Source organism: Aedes albopictus, chromosome 2 (assembly GCF_035046485.1).
Source record: "Aedes albopictus strain Foshan chromosome 2, AalbF5, whole genome shotgun sequence".
Lineage (NCBI taxonomy): Eukaryota > Metazoa > Arthropoda > Insecta > Diptera > Culicidae > Aedes > Aedes albopictus.
The window spans coordinates 366,779,037-366,787,772 of NC_085137.1; positions in this window are offsets into that span (position 1 = coordinate 366,779,037).

Consider the following 8,736-nt stretch of genomic DNA (forward strand, 5'->3'; position numbering starts at 1 on the left):
AGGTGATACGTATGGCCATATTTTTGGAGACGGCGAAATCAATAAGTCGTAGGCCGTTTTCGTTCGTCTGCTGGTGGGCCCTGAACTTTCCTATCGTCGGTCTGAATTCTTCCTCCTGGCCTACCTGATCATTTGAATCTCCTATGATGATCTTGGAGTCGTGGCTTGGGCAGCGGTCGTACTCGCGTTTGAGCTGCGCGTAAAATGCGTCCTTGTCATCATCAGTGCTTCCGGAGTGTGGGAGTGCATGTTATTATGCTGAAGTTGAAGAATCGGCCCTTGATCTTCAACCAGCACATTCTTTCGTCGATCGCCAACCAACCGATCACGCGCCTCTGCATTTAGCCCATGGGGCTGTCCATAAACCACGTGGACATGAGGGGGGGGGGGGGGGTTCGGCCAATGATCATTTTGTATGGACAAATAAAAAAAATTGTATGGACCAATGACCACGCGGGATGGGGGGGTGGGCTGGGGTAAAAAGTCTCAAAAAAATGACCACGTGGTTTATGGACAGCCCCCATCACGATAAAAGCTGTTCCAGCTCACGTGTGTTGCCGCAACTCTGGTGGATGGTATGATTACCTCTAAACGTTCGCACCATGGATCCTGTCCAACACACCTCCTGCAGCGCTACGATGCCAAACTCGCGGATCTTCAGTAGATCGGCGAGTATGCGGGTGCTCCCAATGAAGTTGAGATCGGCAGTTCTACGTACCGAGTTTCCAATCGCAAGTCCTTTTTGTTCGCTGGGGTCGTTGACGTTAGTCTCAGATCGTATTATTTTCCGTTACAATGGTTTTTTACAGCTGACTCGTAGGGCCTGACACCAACCTTTTACTTTCCGGAGGATCATAGTACACAGGTTGAGCTTAGAGTCCTTCCCTGGCACTCGGACGATGATCAGCCGCCCCTAACATGGCGATCAGACACTGTTGTGAGCCGCTCCTCCTGAAGAACAGACGCTCAGGTTTGCAGAAGCAAACCCCCGCTTCCCTGTCAGCCTTAGACCAAAGTTCCCACCGAGGTTGGTTACCCGATCTTCCCTAAGATTGCTCATAGTTTCCAACCGGTACCACGAGGAGGTGGGGATAGGAGTGGCTTTAGGACATTTGGTCGAATGACATTTGGTTGAATGATGTTTGGTCGAATGATATTTGGTCGAATGTACGTTTGGTCGAAACCCATTTTGTGGAAGACGAAGCATATGACGTTTAGTCGAATGGACATCTGATCGAAAGGCACTAACCGATGAAAAGAGATTTAAGTGCAAAAAAATATTATAGATTTCGATATCTGAACTCATTTGTTACTGAGCTTATTTGGTTGAAAGTGTGTTTGGTCGTATGAACGTTAAGTCGTATAGCAATTTATTCGTGTTAAATAATATCAAACATAAAAAGGTAACTTGTTTCGCAATGTAGTTGTCGTTGGCATTGGTGAAATGTTGATTTTCCATCGAAGGTTTCTCCTTATTTATATTGAATCTTGGATCTTCTTTCAAATTTCATCATTTCATTGCGTTTTTGTGTAGCACATACTGGCTGTTCCATCAAAGGTTTCTCCTTCTTTTCAACATATGCTTTTCTTTCAAGTTTGTTATTTATGCTGACAGTGGACATTATGGTTGTGATTTTTTTTATCGATGATTTTTCCTTCTCTTGAACATCGGCTATTCTTTCAAGTTTCGTATTTGTATTATGTTTGAATATTACAGCTGCTGTCTTTTTTCTCATGTATTTTTCTTTCTTTGGAACATAGGCTATTCTTTCAAGTTTATTAATCCTCCTAGGATGTTAGGTTTTTCGCACCACGATGGCGTAATGCACGTTCAGCGTGCCTGTCATATTGACCCCAACGTCGTTATACTATACCAACCGCTGAATGTTTCAGAAGAAATTTTTCCTTAGTTTATGTAGCTGATGCCTTTTTTTTAGATATTTTTCCTTCTTTCAAACATAGCTCGTCTTTCATGTTTACTAATTTCATTGCGTTTTCATGTACCACCTGCTTATTTTTTTATCAGTGGTTTTTCCTTCTGGTTTTTTTTTTTCACGTTTCCACCATGTTCACATGTTGAAGCTGCAGATTTTTCATCTGATATTTTTCCATCTTTTAAACATAGGCTGTTCTTCAATTTAGTAATTCACTTGAACTGAACACGAGTCGAAAATAATATAAATGCTTTCAATGTTTTGATTGAAACGCAATAGTCATTTAACTTGCGTGTCAGAGCTTTTACTGCTCAAGAACGCCCGTTCAGATACCGATTCAGCTCCGAACTCATATGTGCTTACTCTATCGATACGTTATGCGAATAAACTGGTCCGGTCACCCGGAGTTTCAGAAAATCAGTAAATATAAATATACATTGTAAGGTTGAGATGTAAGAAAGTGTTATTGATTGCCATGACTTTTTGAGATTTTTTTTCTGGAATAGCCAGCTAATGAACTGATGACAAGACTGATTGGAAAAGACTTTTGGTTTATGATCTTTGATGGTTATTATAGCTGACATGCCGAACATGTTCCTAAAAATCTGGATTTTCCAAAAACCACAGTAATCAATCCGGTTCACTCAGAAATGCTCCCAATAAAAGATAAGTTTCTGAATCGAATCCCAAAATTATTCAAATCGAAAAAACGGCGGTTATATAACCATTTCTGTTTTGAGGATACATACCACGGTATCATGCAGGCATTTTGCGAATGTAGTTATGTAGAGCTCGCTCGCGTTCCAACTGAAGAATTTTCAAATATTTCTGATCACAGCGTGCCGAGTTTAAACTTGAACCCTATAAAAAACGTCACTATTTTCATGTTATCCTCTTACGGTAGTATCAATCTGCAAGCAAGTATCACTCGTTTATCGCTAGGTGTGTGTTTGAACATTCTCACCTACGAAGTAAATATGTACTACTGATTTGCATTGCTCTAGCAGCGGATGCTACAAGCCGCAGAGCAATATTATTGGCAACGGAATGAAAGTTTCCCAATGACAGGTTCAACGAAAGTTTTTTTCTGCTGATCTGCGAATAGTAGCCTCATTAACGTCGACATTCTGCAGTTCACGGGCCATGTGCGCAAGACGTATGGGTGGAATTAAAGTTCTCACGTTCCAAGATTCGATTTTCCAATCGTTATTCTTAAATCGTTGCCTGGTCTGTTGCCGTTAAATCAATCCGTTTTCTATAGTTTTGCTTTTTCTGGTAGGTGACGGTTTAAAGCAGGCTTTCTTACCGGGGCTGCTCTGCCTACATGGCTACCACCTTGGGTACGCACCTCCCTATTGAGAATTCGGAACGTACCTCCTCAAGCTGAAGTCGAAAATACAACAGTGCGCGGACTGCACTACCTGCTAAGCACATAACACTTATCTAGCGGTTTTCGTCATCGACTGGTCTAGTGTCTTTTCATCACTTAGTGCCTTTCGACCAGATGTCCATTCGACGAATTGTCCGTTCGACTAAATGTCATGTGTTTCCTACTCCATAATATGGGTTTGGACCAAATGTCATTCGACCAAACGTCATTCTACCAAATGTCTTTCGACGAAATGTAATATTAGATCGGTTTCTCGGGTCTCCAGTTAGCCTAGTGGTTAAGGCTATGGATCGCCAATCCGGAGACGGCGGGTTCGATTCCCGTTCCGGTCGTGAAAATTTTCTCGACTTCCTGGGCATAGTGTATCATTGTGCTTTCCTCACACTATACAAATTCATGCAATGGCAGGCAAAGAAAGCCCTTCAATTGATAACTGCGGAAATGCTCAAAGAACACTAAGTTTAAGCGAGGCTGGTCAAGTCCCAGTGGGGACGTAGAGCCATAAAGAAGAATAAGAAGTCATAGATCCGAATGACTGATCGAGGGAATGAAAAAATGGTGAAAAAGATGTTCGATCGTTTACGGAACCTGTTGGGCACCTGGACACACTTCACAGTATTTTGTTCCTTACCTCGTTGTGCTCTGGCGTTTGTTATTCTACCTCTTTTCTCATGCAACTCGTGGGATTGAAATATGAGCTAATCAAACTAAAAAAAATCAGTGTTAGGAACCTAATTTCCTCCCGGCTAGCTTGTCGGGAGAGATCATGGACGGAGCGTGGTTGATGAGGGCTATCAATAAGATGGGGTCTCTGCAACGGCGTTCTCGAAGTCTAACATCAGGATGGACCTCAATTAGACCTGATGAAACTTTGTAAGTCAATTATGGTGGTCAAGCAGGATTATGATTAACTCATGGCATTTCCCGCAGAACCCGTCAATAAGCTCCTTAAGACCTATCTCGATTTCTGCATAATTCGATCAAGCATTGATTAATACGATATATTTACTCATTTTTTAAAGTATTCCTATTAGATAAATATGTTTTAAAAAAAATAATAATTTTTGCAACACGCCTTGCTTAACACCCAATTTTGGGTAAATTTTGTTTACCGTGTATGTCAAACAGGAATATTTGTTGTCAAAGTGAGCCAATGTGATGTCTTTTGCAATGCGCTGTGCCACTTTCGTTACGTCAAGGTTGACCTCGATGTCAAACAAGAACTGGTTATCATCGTTTTATTTTCGAGTTTATTAACTATTTTGTCATTGTTTAAGTTCGGAAAAATACTATTGAGATCAGAAAAGCATGCTTCTTCGTGTTATACAACAACACTGAGAAAATATTTTTCATTTTAGGACCCTATTTGAAGATTCCATATTCTATCCGGAAGGAGGGTTTTGCATTCGCGGATAGTCTGAGTTTAACCCTAAAAGGGATACCTTCATGGCCTCAGTTTCGTTACCTCGCTGAATGTGTTCTATCACACTGAAAGGCACCTGGGGTCCAATGGAACCCAGGTATCCCATTTAGGGATAATACCACACGCGATTGTTTACGACAAGCAACCGCAAAAGCGTACGAAGCAGCATATCGTGTGGCAGGCACGAAGATACTCTATGCCCAAGGAAGTCAAGGTAATTTCCTTTACGAAAAGATCCTGGACCGACCGGGAATCGAACCCGTCACCCTCAGCATGGTCATGCTGAATACCCGTGCGTTTACCGCCTCGGCTATATGGGCCCTTGAAATTGATAACCATGAAAATGAAAGGCAGTAATGCCAGTAAATTGGACCCCAACCAGGCGTACTGAAAAGCTGAACCTAAAAAGGCCGACCATCCCGGATCAAAGGCAGCAAAGGGTTGCGAGCATGTGTAAGGATGCCGCCTAGAAGTGTCTGGCAGAAGAGGTCCTTAGTGAGGTTGTCGAGGTTAGACTCTTATCCACAAGCATCTAACATGAGGCCCAATGCGCCCGTCCTTCTCAAGATATCCTTAGCTAACAAGTCTCAGTGAAGCAAACGCAGCTAAACCAAAACCACTTGGTGTCCGGTCATTTGGCCGAATGCCGTTTGGCCGAATGTCGTTTGGCCGAATTATGACCAAAAGAATTTAGAGGAAGCTCTTGACATTCTAACTGCCAATATGATGATCAGAAATATTTCCTTCTTTTAATCATAGGTTATTCTTTTCAGTTTTGGCATTCAGAGTTTTTTTGCGCCCGGACCCGGACCTGACCCGGAACCGAACCACTATGATGTAGTCCAGCAACTGCTGTGGCATGTAGTCGCTGAGTGGGGGAAGGAAATCTCTAGTATAGCGGATCCATACCAAGTACCCACCGGTAACGGAAACTCCAACTAAAATGACGGCGATATGGACTACATCATTCGAGGGCTTCGTGATCTTTAAGGTCAACTAAGGGTCAACGAGCTGCTATGCGCTTCCGCGGTGGTCAATCGGTCTGCTCACGTATACAGGGTGTTAGGTTCCTGAGTGCAAACTTTTTAAAGGGTGATAGAGGACCATAAATGATGAAAAAAATTGTTCTACGCATATGGTGAAATCTCAAACGTTACGTAGTTATTGAATTTATTATTCAATTCGTTCTTTGACACCAAACTTCTATCTCTTATCGTTTTCTTGCAATTTCGATTCAAATATCGCGATTCAAATCAGAAATTTGCAACTGTCAAGGTAAGCACTTTTTTGCGCACTGTGCCGCACAATTAAATCGAAATTGCAAGAAAACGACGAGAGCTAGAAGTTTTGTGTCAAAGAACGAATTGTAGAGTTGAACAGGGGCCACATCTTTGCCAAAGAAAGAATTTTAATTTATTACGCATTTTCAATGGATAATTGACAAAAACAAATTAAAACACACTACTTTTGAGCTATTTGGTCTAGAAAACTTAGTTATTTAACTAAACCAATTGGTTGAAAGATGCCATTTGATAGAAAATTCAATAATCTTTCGAATAAGGGTCTAAAAACTGCGATAAGTTTGACCATTTTCAAGTTATAGCCAGCTAAGGCAATAATAGTCAAAAACATGGACAGTTCAATAACTACGTAACGGTTGAGATTTGACCATATGCGTAGAACATTTTTTTTCACCATTTATGGTCCTCTATCACCCTTTAAAAAGTTTGCACTCAGGAACCTAACACCCTGTATGCTGGGCTGTATGTCGGCCGTGCTGATTGGGCAAAGGCCGGTGGTAATAGTGGGTCACATCAATGCCTGGGGAAGCCATTTCACGAACATTCGGGGTCAGATCCTGCCAAAACTAACTGACACTTAGAGAAAATTGTCGAATTCAACGCAATCATTTAAATCAGTGATTCCCAAACTTTTAGGAGGAATCGCCTCCTTGGAGTTTGAGAAAAACATTTTCGCCCCCTAATAAGATTTAATTTTTCCATTATTTGACACTACTAGTCTAGTCTAGTCTAGTCTACACATACACAGCCATTCATTGAAAGAATCCTGGAAAATGATAGGATCGACTAGTCCTATCATTTTTCTTGTCATTATTAATGATTGCAGTGCATCACCCAGCCAACCACATATCGTAAATCATTGTGTGGAAAAAATCGTATATTTTCATATATTGAATCAGAAGTGTATAATAATATGTATATTTGTTGACAATGATTGCGTAAAATCGCATTTCATGCCAAGTTAAATTTCAATTGCGATTTTGTTTCATATAGTCGTCCCCGATCATAAAAGGTGCGAGATACTATCGGTAGGATCGCACAGAATCGGATAGAATCAGGGAAAAAAAAACATGCTTTCTTAGTGTCAAGCTGCAAGTTCGCTAGCATCGTGTATATGATTTCTTTGAATCGTGGAAATCGTCGCTTCACATCGTATATGAATCTGCTAAATCGAGCTTGCTACCTAAACGTATGATGAAAATCGGTGAAATCGTATACAACTATAACAATGTTGTATATTGATCGTTTGCATCACATTTGCGTCGTATACCAAGTCAATAAAATCGTAGATATCGTATATTCATTGTTACAGTCGCATATGATTGTTACTGCACTTTTAATTGTCGAATCTTAATCTCGGAAATCGTAAGTTGTTTTGTTTACATATTTGTATGACGGAGAAAAAGAAAAAAATGTTATTCATCACTAATTTGTATTTTGTTGTTGTCGACATATTCCAACCATGGTAGCAATAATTCCAACTAAATATATAGGTTTTCATACTAGCAGATGACTTACAATAAGTGATGTATAGATTCCAACAACGATGTGAATTCCGGGTCTCTTGCACGGTACCACTTTTGGTGCCACACAATGCAAAACAACAACGCTCCCACCACAAGTTTCGCACCGTATCATGCTAATTTTTATTCGTTTCATGCCATTCACTTTGAACTCTCTGTTTCCAACTTGGCAGTATAGCCAATAGAGATAAGGCGCAGTTCCCAATCAAAGGACCTAAGTTCGATTCCCACTGAACACCAATTGTTTTTTTTTTATTTGAAAATCTTGAGTCGTATATTGGTACTCTCAATCGTAATAAGATCATGCATAATCGTATATTTAGACGGACAAAATCGGCGAAATCGCAGAAATTTTTCGAGAAATCGTAAATTATGTTGGATGGAATCGCAGTAATCGTATATATGTTTCGATATGGCCTCCACTTTAGTATGTATATGCCTGTTTCGCGCATTGAATACGATTTCTTTGGTGCTATATATGTGTGACTAGTTCAGTTGCATTTTCGATATAGCAACCAAATTGCTGGCTGGGCAGGGATGCATTACAAGCATTAAAGCGGCCAGGCCTACTGTGCAGCGTTGTTATTGTTATTGTAATCAGAAAACGGGGACATCTCGTACCAACCGTTCCGTGAAAAGTGAGAATAATATACCGCTTCGTTGGAAGTGACTTTGCTAAGAATGTTAAGGACATGGAGTAATTTTTCCATAATTTGACACTACTGTGGCAAAACTGGTATTCAATGTATCTAAATTAGTATCACCCTCATTTTCATTGAGTTGTTATGCAAATTCATTGATTGTCTGTATTTGAAAAAAAAACTGCATTATTGCATGTAAAACAAAACATTTTGAAGTCATGTTTGTGAACAAAATCGAGCAAAAGAGAACGGTCTGTGACCATTTACGAACACTTGTTATCCTTTACCAGATGGTTTACTAGTATTTTAAAAAGGGAATCTTCAACACTCGAGATATTTGGTCACAAGTACTCAAATAAGACTGTTGGGAATTTGAAAAACCTTAATAATGGTTATGTTAAAAGTACAACTCAGGGACATATTGATTATTCTCAAATGTAGTTAGCTTTGCTCAGTAATTGAAACATAAGAGAATCCAGTGATGCGGGTTCTAAGAATTGGAGAACTTTTTATTATCAAATAAG